Below are 11,677 nucleotides of genomic sequence, written 5' to 3'. Positions count from 1 at the left end.
GGTGAGCTAGGAAGGTCAGTCACTCTTTTGAGGTCGGGGGAAAATGCTCTAGCAGTGAACAGCAAGGATGGCCGCTGTCCTGGCTGCACAAGTGTGATCAGAGAGAAGAGGGAAATTACAGCGTGAGAGAGAAAATAAACGGCAGTTTTGAAACGGGGAGGAGGCATTACAGTGAGAAGCCACAAAAGGGAATGTACCTCCAGGGTTTTCCTGTCTGGCTGATTTTTCCCAAATCCAGACTCTGCATTTTATTGGCATAACGTCTTACACAGAGTTTGGGAGAGCAAAAAAATAAACAAACCCAGCAGAATCACAGCATCCCAGACTGGTCAGGGTTGGAAGGTCCCTCTGGAGCTCCCCCATCCCACCCCCCACCAGAGCAGGGGCACCTCCAGCAGTGGCACAGGACGGCGTCCAGGCGGGTTTGGGATGGCTCCAGAGGGGGAGACTCCCCCACCTCTCTGGGCAGCCCGTGCCACTGCTCTGCCGCCCTCACGGCAGAGAAGGCCCTCCTCAGGTGGAGATGGAACTGCCGATGGTCACCTTTGTGCCCGTTCCCTCTTGTCCTGTCACTGGGCACCACTGAACAAAGACTGCTCCCATCCCCCCGGCACCCTCCCTTGAAGGGTTTGTAAGCGTTAATAAGATCCCCCCTCAATCTTCTTCTCTGCAGGCTAAAGAGCCCCACATCCCTCAGCCTTTCCTCATATGAGAGATGTTCTAATCCCCTCATCATCTCTGTAGCCCTTTGCTGGACCCTCTCCAGCAGATCCATCTTTCTTGAACTGGGGAGCCCAGAAGTGCAGTTTGCTCTCATCTGACCGTGCCAGGCTGACCGGGAACTCTCCCTAAGAAGGGCACTGCGTTCGTAGCAGGACCTGGGGCAGTGGACAGTCCAGAGGTGGATGTTGTCCTCCCAGCTCACACCAGTTCAGGACTTGGTCTTCGCTTGTCCTTGCGCTGCAGCAAAACCCAAAGCCTCAGAGCAGCAGCTTCATCCTTCTGTTATCCAGGCACCAGCCGGGGTTCCCCATCTTGTCGTCCCCTCACACTCACACGCTGCTCCCCACAGCACCTCAAGGAAAAGTCACGAGTTCTCGGGCTCCTTTCCCATCAGTGGCACCTGCGGGGAGGGGGGGCTATTCCCACACGGCGGAATTTCGGTAGAGTGGAGAAGAGAAAAACTGTTATTTGTTATGAGATGGTAAATGAATAGTAGTAGCAGGAGCAACTGTTTCATCAGTGGTACCATCCCATTGCTTAGACCTTCAGCTTCATCCTCCCTTAATGAGGTAAAACAGTGACAATCACCACAGCTTTCTGGAGTGGTTTTTCATACTTTGCTTAAAGTGATGAGACAAGAATCCAGAAAATCCTTCGTTAAGCCTCGCGCAGCTTCCTCCAGGTCAGTCTGAGATGTTCCTCAGGTGAGAAGAGTTTCAGGCCCCCACTGGTGGTCCTTTCAGGCCTTTCCCAGCAGCGCACACAGCACTGCCTGCTGTGCTTTGAAGGCATCCAGCGCTGGAACGGACGGGTCTTCCCTTGTTGCTTCCGTCGGGTCCGCACCATCTTCCAGCCTGACACATGTGCCTGATTTTCCATTCATGTCTGCTTGCCTTTGCCTTTGCCTTCGCCTTCACCTTCGCCTTCCACGGGGTTGTTCATTTTCCCGTCCCCGCTAGACTGCGCAGAGTGTTTCATAGTTGGTGTTTTCTGTGCCTGACGGTGTTCCCTGACCCTGACCCTCCTCTGCGATGCGCCGGGCTGGCTGTGCGGGTCAGACCACGCTGCCGGGATCTGCTGTGGTGGATCACGGCTCTCCTGGCTGGAACACGCACGGGCTGCTTCCAGCGCCCGGCCCAGCCCCACAGCCGGCTCTGCCCGTGCAGGGTCACCATCGCAGCTCAGCCCAGCAGCAGTTCAGGAGCCCCGTGCTATGGCATGGAGAAAGTCACGGCTTAAGCAACTTCATATGTTACTCTGATTTTCAAAAGTAATTGTCAACCTCTGTGCTGTAAGATGTTCTCCCACTTGTAGCTCCCGTGCTGATGGAGCTCCTGCCCGCATCGCTGCACTGCTGTCCTGCAGTCCTAAGTGTGAGCTACAAACTTCCCTGGTCCTACGTGGTCCAGCGTTAGGGTTTGTTAAAACCTTGCATTGTTAAATGAGGGTCTCTTGCTGAACATCCGACTAGCAGCAGAGAGCTGGCCTGGTTCTCACCGTTGGTTGCTGCGTGTTTGCCTTCTGCTCACGCTGTAGGAATCGGCTTTCCGGTCTCTTTGTGATCCCCAGAGCCGAGGAAGGTGCTGAATCTGAGCTAGTTCTAGGACTCCTTCCCCTGTCTGCTCTTGCAATGGGCAGAAGGAATTCAGATCCCAAGCAGAGCAGACTGAGGAAATCTAGAAGAACTTCACTTCTTCGATGTAGGAACTGAAATCTCTCCCCTCCTTTTTCTGCATCTTGGCATGGTGTGACACGGACACGGGAGACACTGGCTCTGACAGGTCGCCGGCGCAGAGGTGTGTCAGTGGTCCACGTGCAGGGAGGTTTGTCCTCTGCAGACCGTTTCAGTGCCCTGAGGGTCCTCCACTCCTTCAGTGTCGGCAGGGCTGCGCTCATCGCTCATCGGGGGAGGGAGGTCTTGGTGGGCTGCCTGCTCAGTGGCTGAGTGAGGGATGCTGTGGGTTCCTCGCCATTCCCCTCCCCAGTCAGAGAATTACAAGTGGGGGGGTCGCGGTTTGTTGCCTTACCAGTGGTCAGGCACCGCGCTGAGACGCGGGCTGGACGCAGCGTGCTCTGACTCCGAAGCCGCTTGGCTGGAGGGAGCTGTGTTTGCTCCTCACTCGGTGCTCCTCAGGACGGCCGCTCTTGGGCAGCCCAGCGCGGGCTCTCCTGCCGCCTGCGCCGTCGCGGGAGCGGTGTCAGCAGTCCTCATTGCCGGCTGCGCCTCAGGAGCTGCTCATCAGAGCCATAGGAGAGGGTTTATTACCAGTGAGGAGTTCTTTCAGAGCAAGAAGACTTCAGTCTGGACATGTTTTTCAGAGAAAAAAACCCACCACCAGCAATGAAGAGCAGAAGTAGCCTGTCCATTTTCATTGTGGAAGAACAATAATAGCAGGCAGTCAGATATTTTGTAGTAGGGTCCCATTTCATGTAATAGATTTATTAATTGTACGAAAACCACTGCGATTAATGAGAATTCATGATTTGCCGAAAACATGAAGTTTTAGGGGACATTGAACTTAGATCAGACAGTGAAGAACTAGAAGGAAATTAGCCAAGCTAAGCGAGGGACCTGGGCAATAGCAGAGAGTTCAGTGCTAATAGATGTCAAGAGATGGGCAGCTGAGGGCAAAAGCTAAATTCTGCAGGCCAAAGAGCACGGTCCCCATGAGTTGTGGCCACGTGATGCTGGCGATGTTCTCTGCACCGTAGGCAGCGAGGAGAGAAAGCTGATCCTGAAATGGTGGGGGCTGGCAGGGAAAGTGGGGCATCGATGGTGCTGCAGGACCGTGTTGCAGTTTGCTGCCTGCACATGCGCCGGAGGAGGCTGAGGACACTGGCTGGAAGGTCTGTAGGAAGGTCCGGAGAAAGGTCTGTCAGCTCAAGCGCTCCCTGCATAAAGCTCTGCCACTGGGCAGCAAAGCAGAAGGACCTGGCATACCGCGCTTCTGCCCGTCATTTCTCATCGAGGCATTTGCTGTTGGCTGATCGCAGGTCTGTGCTGGTCCCCCACGGTCCGAATTCACAGACTGACAGAGCGGCTGAGGTTGGCAGGGACCTCTGGAGATCGTCGGGGCCTCCCCCCTACTCAAGCAGGGCCACCAGCATGCCCAGGACATTTTCCCGTCAGGTTTTTAACATCTCCAGGAATGGGGGCTCCACCACCTCTCTGGGCAACCTGTGCCAGTGCTCGCTCACCCTCACAGTGATCGAGGGATTTCGTATGTTCAGATGGAATTTCCCGTGTTTCAGTCTGTGCCCGTTGCCCCTTGTCCTGTCATGGGCACCGCTGACGAGAGTCCACCTCCATCTGCTTTACTCTCCCCGTCAGGTGTTCATACACGCTGATGAGGTCCCCCTGAACCTTCTCTTCTCTGGGCCGAACAGTCCCAGCCCTCGCACTCTGCTCCTGTGTCAGATACTCCAGTACCTTAATCATCTTTGTGACCTTTCACTGGACTCTCTCCAGTCAGCTCCTGTTTCTCTTGTCCTGGGGAGCCCAGTACTGGGCACAGTGCTCTGGGTGCGCTCCATCAGTGCTGGGCAGAGGAGAAGGATCACCTCCCTCGACTCGCTGGCAACGCTGGCCTTCATGCAGCCCAGGGCACCGTCAGCCTCTTTCACCGCCGAGGCTGGTTGCTGGCTCAGGCTCAGCTTGGTGTCCCTCAGCACCTCCGGGTCCTTCTCCGCAGAGCTGCTTTCCCGCTGGTCGGCCCCCAGCGTGCGCTGGTGGCGGGGTTGTTCCCACCTTCTCAGGTGCAGGACTTGGCGTTTCCCTTTGGTGAACTTGATGGGATTGCTCTGGGCCCATTCCTCCAGTCAGTCGGGGACGCTCTGAGGGGCAGCACCCCCACGGGGTCTATCAGCCGCTCCTCCATTTTGTGTCATCTGCACGAGATGTTTGTGGGCTCCATTTGCTGAGGACACCCTCTGCCCCATCATCCAAGTAGTTAATGAAGACATTAAGAGGTATTGGCCCCGATACCAACCCCAGGGCGTTGTGTACACCACACGTGTACACAGCTGGACTCCGTGCTGCTGACCACAGCCCTTAGGGCCCGGCAGTTCAACCAGTTCCCAGTCAACCTCACCTTCCGCTTGTCCTGCGCACACTTCGCCAGTTAGTCAGCGGGGATGTTATGGGAGATGCTTTTGAAAGCCTCACTCGCCCCTCACCCACCGGCCTGGTCATTTGGTCGTGGAAGGCTGCCAGGTTGGTCAGGCACGGTTCCCCATCGTAAAGCCGTGCTCTCTGCTCCCAGTCACCTCCTTGACCTCCATATGTTTAGAAATGGTTTCCAGGATGATTTGCTCCATTATCTTCCCAGGGATTGATGTGAGGCTGCCCGGTCTGTCGTTCCCAGGGTCCTCTTCCTTAAAGATGGGAGTTCTGTGGTGTTATGGCAACCGCTTTGCTGAGCACCCGGACAGTGGCTGCAAGCCAAGACGGGCATCGAGAGTGGGCTGCCACTTGCCAAATATTAGGCTTAGACTAAGCATGTTGGTTGCCATAACAACTGGATGGGCTGTGGAAGGAAAAGAAGAGGGATTGCCGTCTGAACACTGAGCTTCCTCCTCGTTGGTGGCTGAGGGCACTGAGCCCCGGCACAGGGGAGGTGCCCCTGCTTCACCGGAGAGCCAGCGCAAGGTGAAGCCCCTGCAGATACCCCCGCTAGCCTCCTTCGGCCTGAGTGCCGCGTGTCTCGCCTCCCCCACCACACCACAGGGCGTCCGCAAGGCTTTCCTGCCCGGTGCCGTACGGGCTGTTTCCCCAAACACCGAGTTACCAGGCCTTGATCTCTTCTGGCACTCTTCCTGGCCACCTTCCTGGAGGGAACGGACCTTCAGTCTGCTCCGAAGGAGCCACCCTCTCACAAAAGGGGTGTAGAGGTGCCCAACTCCTGAGTTCTCCCCAGAACGCATACCTTCCCGTGGGAAATGTCATCTGGGCAGAATTTGAAGATCTGGGCCGTTTGCCTGGGATTCCTGGGCAGGTGGGACACCAGTCCGAGCTGCTGCACCGCTACTGCGGCGGAGCTGTTTCATGCGCGGAGGTACGAGTCGATTATGCTGAGCTTGTGCAGTGCATCGGCTCCTTTCAGAAAACATCAGCTTTATTACTGATGCATGATGCAGTTGCAAGGCCCCTTCATAAAGTCTCCCCTGTGAAAGCTCTTTCGGGAAACATTAGACCAGTTGCACGTGTCCGGCAGCGCTGAGCTGTCTCTGCATTGCAAGTCCGACGTGTGCCAAGAACACAAGAGCTGTGCCTGAGGTAACCGCTATTTGCAGACTATGATCCATAGGACCAAGCTGCCTGATGTGTAGAACTTCATGCATAAGCACTGCCCGTAGGTTCCGCATTTATTTCTGCTGAGGAGACTCCATGCAGAAGTGTGGCAGCCCTTAGAGTTACAAAATTTAACAGTTCTCTCTTGGTTTGCTCAATCTTGTGTTCATCTGAAGAGGAACTCTTCCACTGCTCCTTCAGCATCACCAGCCCTCCAGATGCTGGTGGAGCCACTGCATCACCTTCAGGAGGGACAGTACGTTGGGTACCATTAACCCCACTTGTTTGTATCCGTTTTGTAGGTGTTCCCTCACATCATCCCTTTGTTTCTCTGCTGTGAAAGAGAGGAACCTAGAAGTGCCGCATTTATCTTCCCTAATGAAAGTGCTGGCTGCACTAGTAGAGTCCTAAGAAAAAATGACAACAGGAAATTAGATCGCCTTCAGTGAAAATCCTTGTCCTCAGTAGTTCTTCAGATAAGCCTCGCGCACTGTTGGGCACCCTCTTCCCTGTGGGCTTTCTTTATGGGGATAAGCTTGTCCTCTTTTTGGATTTTTTTTGCTGAGAGCCAGGAACAAATTTCTTTCCGAAATTCAGTAGTTAAGGAAGAGCAGTGGGTTGGCAAATGGTCCCCGAGAACAGCTCATCAGTCTGCCAGTAACGCAGCTCTGTCTGCCGCTGGTGCCGTGCCCGCTGTCGGCGCCGGTGGCTGCAGTGCTGCGTCTCAGCCGGGGGTTCACTCTGCGCAGAGCGTACGGCTCCGGGGAGGTGTCGTGGTTCCAGCCCGGCCGGCAGCCGGGACCACGCAGCCACTCCCGCAGTTCTCCCCCTTCCCCCCAGAAGGGCAGGGAGAAGAGAGGGGAGAGGAAAGGGAAGGGGAAAAATACCTCATGGGTTGAGATAAAGACAGTCGAATAGAACAATAACAGGAAAAAGGAAAATAACAATTATAATAATGGCAAAAGAATATACAAGCTAAAGTAGTCTGACACAAGTCACTCTCACCACCCGGAGAATCGGTTGCCCAGCCTGTCCTGAGCAGCAATCGCCGATTCCCACCCCCCGGCCAACCCCCGCTTCTATGCCCAGCGTGGCGTCTGCGGTACGGAATATTCCACCGGCCGCTCCGTCCTTCCGTCTGTGCTCCTTCCCGGCTTCTATGGGAAGCTGAGAAAAGTCCTTGAATAGTATAAACATCACCTAGCAACAAGTAAACCAGTATGCATTACTGACACTCCTGTCATACCAAATCCGGAAAGCAAATTAACTCGCAGCTGAAAGCAGGACAGGAGAGAAGGGCTTTCCTGGCTCCTTCGTCATGAGGCTTCACTTGGCCCTCTGGTCGGCAGGGCTTCCCCAAGGTCCTGTGAAGAAGCGTCTTTCCTTCCAGCTTTTGAAACAGGTCCGTACCCCTTCACTGGCTGTCCACCAAAAGAAAACTCGTCTGAACGGAGCCTGTCAGCAGGGGCTGGGGTGCGGGCAGGGGCTGGGAAGTGCTGCTTTCTCCTGGACACCGTTCTCACTGGCAAAGTGGCCTGTGAGAGCGTCCATCTCATGCCAGTGAGTTTATGTCCTCTTTGGCGGTTGTGTTATTTCCATGGTGACACGTGGCACAAGTGCTTCTGATTTTTGGTTTGGGGGCTATCCAGAGAGACTGTCCTTTCTTGTACTCCTCCCCTTTGTCCTCCATTTTCAGGGACAGTTCTCATGAGACAATTCTGAAAGACAAAATCCTTCCAAAATGGGAGCTGTAGAGGTGTCATGTCGTCTGTGCAGGCACCATTCTAGGCAGGAGGCCTCAAAGTGTCCATCTGCATTTCAAGCGAAGAGAGAGAGGGTTAGTCTCCAGCCCCGGCCCTAAAGCACAGCCTGGCCGCGGTTGGGGCACCGAGCTCTGCACCGGTGGAGAATCACAAAAGGAGTCTCATGTCTCGCTCATCAGTGAGCGAAGGTGGTTCACCACAGGAGGCGAGTCCTTCATGCAGCTGGAATGAACAGCAATGGAGATGCTTTTGAAGGCCGCTATGAAAACACCTGGAAGTCAAGAGCTGCAACACGAAAGACATGGCGAGCAAAAGCGAAGCCTTTCTCTTTGGAGTGATTAGAAGTGCATTACCTCTGTTGCTGAATCTGTCCTTGCCTTTGTTACTCTTGAAGAAATCTGGACTGAGATAGAGTTCAAAGGAAGAATCCTTGTCCATTAGTGACTTATTCAAGAAATCTGCTTTTTAATACCTTCAGTAAAAGTATTCCCAGAAGGCTTAATTAGCTGTCCTACAAATGCATAATCCCTCTTTCTTTGGTTAGAACTTCCTTTTTCATCAAGCTGGTGTTTCTTTGCCTGTGGGACTGCTCCCCATGAGACCTGTTCTCCCTCTTTGCTGACTCCCGTCAGTTCCAGGCGCGTGCTGTGGCACGCCAATCAGGCCTTGTCTTCTGCGCCTCAGAAGACTATTTTTTCTGGCTATGCTGAAGAAGCAACCCAGGCAACCGATCTACTGCTACTGCTGGTGCTGACAGACTGCCACCACCGAGCTCTGCAGGACGGGGGTTGAGAGCTGCCAGAACCTGGATTTCACGTGTTCAGAGAAGACGAGCTTGAAGGCAGCCCTACAGCGGTGATTAGAGCTGCCACGTCCCAACTCACAGAGAAACCTGTGGCTGCCAGCAATCCCACCATCTCTGGGCTGATGGTCTTCCAAGGCCCAGCTGGACCACCACCAGAAATAGAAAGTAAAGAAAGCATTTCATTTTTCTTATTAAGCTCCACAGTTACATTGACTTGATGTTGCCTAAAGGAGAAGTGGACAACGCCGTAGTGCTTATGAAACTTGACAAAGCTGAAGTCCTCGGTAGTAGCGTCCCAAAATGTGGCAGCACTTGGCCTCAGCTTGGCTGCAGCTGGGTGGTACACATCTCTGTCAGTGCGTATTCCTCAGGCAAAACTCATGATATGCCAACGCGAACCTGCAAAGAAGAGGAGCTGTGATCCAGGAGAAAACCTTCCAAGCAGATATTGTCGCCGTGCGTAATGTGCATGTCCCTGGAAGTGAGACGGTCCTGAGGTGCCGCTTGTGAACCATCACAATCAGAAAAACTACTTGGCTTCAGAGCAGGATGAAGTCAGTGCCTGTGGCCAAATAATTGGACTGATGGCCCATAACGAAGTCAGCTTCCAGTGCTGGACAGGACACCAGAGACCGGTGGGCTGTCTGCAATGTAACGCATGGTTGGCAGAACAGCGCTGCTGAAGGTGTGGAGAGCCAACAGCACGTTGCCAAAAGGGCGTTGCGCTGACTGAGCCAGTGCTCTGCAGAGGAGAACAGACCTACAGATTACATCTGCCGACCAGCCAAGCCCAGGAAGGTCTGCCGCAGCACCACTGCCTCGTCACTGCAAGGACATGCCAGCCGTGGACACTTGGGCACACAGCTGATGTCCACGTGCGGTTCCAGCAATCCCATTCCCCAAGAGCACAAATAGCCACCAAACAACAAAGGAACTGTGCTGAGAGCCCGGGAAGCCTCGCAGCACAGCCCCGCGTGACGTGGGTCTCTGTGGGACCTGCGTCTCCACTCCTGGCGAGGACCGTGCTGCCGGACAGCCGTCGGGCATCCAGCACTTTGGTGAGGAGTGCGCTTGCACAGGGCTGCTGCGGGGTCAGCACCCTCCAGCTGAACCCTCTCTTCTTCTTTCACAGACTCTGGCAGTGATTTCCACCTCTGTCCCACCTTGGGCGGGTTAAACACGCCTTTGGCACTGTGGCACGCCGGCTGCCGTGTCTGCAGCCGTCCCTGTTCGCATTTACCTTTCCCAAACACGAGTGACCAGAACTGTGCTCAGAATTCCAGGTGAGAGCGTAGCAGCGTGTCCTGTGGTGACACAAACGCATCCTTATGTCTGTGAGAAACACACACCTTAGATCTTGCCGTGTTTCTTTGGCCTTTCCCTGGCCGTGCGGCGTTGGTGCCTCCCAGTCACCCCCTCCTGGGGTCTGTCAGTAGACCCAGAACGCTCTCTCCCGCCATCACTTCCAGTAGAGAGCGGAGATCCTTTGCCAGCCCTCTGAGCAGGGCGCCGTATTTTGTACTGTCACTTTCCGTTCTGTCTCTCGTCCCGCGGCCCTCAAGGTCGTTCAGCTCTTCCTCATTGACGGAGCTTCCCAAAAGTGATTCATCGTCACGCTTCTTTCTAACCCTCCTGCTTTCTGTGCCAGGGCGGCAGGAAAATAAGAATAAGAGGAAATGTGTGTAAGCCCACAGACCATGAGCAGACCTTCATATCCGTGTTCAGCTCATCTTCTCGGAGCCATCTCTCTAAGAAACCGTTAGTGCTCATTAACCTCTCAGAAGTCTGGGTCTTGTGTGGTGTGCGCGTTAGTGGCAGCGAGTGTACGGCATTAATTGCAGCCCTTGGACTCCTCTTGCCAGTAACAGGTTTCCAGAGCGTCCGTCTGCTCCAGGAGGGACCTGAGGTGGGAGGGCAGAGCTTGGAGGGTGGCAGGGAAGCAGAGGGACGGGGCTGCACGCGGGGCCCTGTGCAGACAGCCCGAGGACCGCTGCTTTGTTAACCGATGTCACACGCCGGCGCCAGGGAGCTGCAGTTCCGTTGCATTTTATCGCTTAGCGTGGAGGACAAGCGCAGTGACATTGCTGACCCAAACGAGTGGTCGTGGACTATTTAGCAGTGTGATAACCAGCCCAGCCCCACTCATGCCATGCCTCTTGGCCCAGGGCTGCGCGGCACCGAGGCCGCGGACTCTTCCTCCCCTTCCTCCCCACTCTGGCTCCGTCAGGGCTGCAGCACTCCTGCTGCACGAGCGTCCAGTCCCCTGCGCTGCCGCGGGACGTGGGTCCTGCTGAGAGCCCTCCGCAGAGCTGAGACCCCACCAGCCTCCATGGGAGGCTACCACGCAGCAGTGACCAAAGCCCCGGGGTGGGTTCCGGGCACTGCATTCGCTTTCGCTGCCAGGACAGAGCCCGCAGGGGAGCCCCAGGTCCCTCCGGGTCGGACCCCGTCCCCAGCCGCAGCCGGCGGTGGGTGCTTATGGAAGGAGACCCCCAAAGCAGGGCACGGAGAGCCGGGCCCCGCAGCGTGCCTTCCTGCGGGCCCCCGGGCAGCAGCGCTCACTCAGCTCGTTGCGCTCGAAGGACTCATCCTCCGTGATCTTGCCCTGTCGGGTGCTAGACCCCTTTCTTGCCGCATACCCAGGGGAGGCGGTGAAGGCAAGAGGCGACGGCAGAAGGCAGGCGAGCACGCCGCGTGCCTTGTCCCCCGCCGGAGGCTCTCGTAGTGGCGAGCGGCAGAGCCGAGCGCTGCAGGAGGGGCTGTCCCCTGCCCGGCACCACGGCCTGCGCCCACCGCGACGTAGGATGCAGGGAGGCGGACGTGGCGTAGTGCAGGGGGAAGAGCAGTCCCGACACCTCAGCCCACACTAACGAGCTGACCACCCGCGGGTGACGATCAGGGATCTCCATCCTTGGGGTGGAGGGATGGTCCTCCCGTCCCCACACCTCTCTCTGGGGAGATGCCGGAAGCTTCCCTCTTGTCCTGGGAAAGGGCTGGCAGCGCTGGTTTGCTCCGAGTCCGTGGTGGGACCCAAGAGCATGCCAACGTAGTGCGGTTAGAGAGGGGAGACGGGGGTCCCCGGTGGGAGGTGGGGCT

At 55.9% G+C, this 11,677-nt stretch overlaps 1 protein-coding gene across 1 annotated transcript in view; it reads left to right on the top strand.

Moving 5' to 3' along the window:
• The window catches only part of SHANK3 (SH3 and multiple ankyrin repeat domains 3), a gene marked incomplete at its 3' end in the record, with an annotated part of 167,645 nt that overhangs the window by 155,378 nt on the left and 590 nt on the right, over positions 1-11,677 (top strand). The window lies entirely within an intron of this gene.

Source organism: Charadrius vociferus, unplaced genomic scaffold (assembly GCF_000708025.1).
Source record: "Charadrius vociferus isolate BGI_N301 unplaced genomic scaffold, ASM70802v2 scaffold802, whole genome shotgun sequence".
NCBI classification, from domain to species: Eukaryota; Metazoa; Chordata; class Aves; order Charadriiformes; family Charadriidae; genus Charadrius; species Charadrius vociferus.
This window is presented reverse-complemented; position numbering and strand designations above follow the sequence as displayed.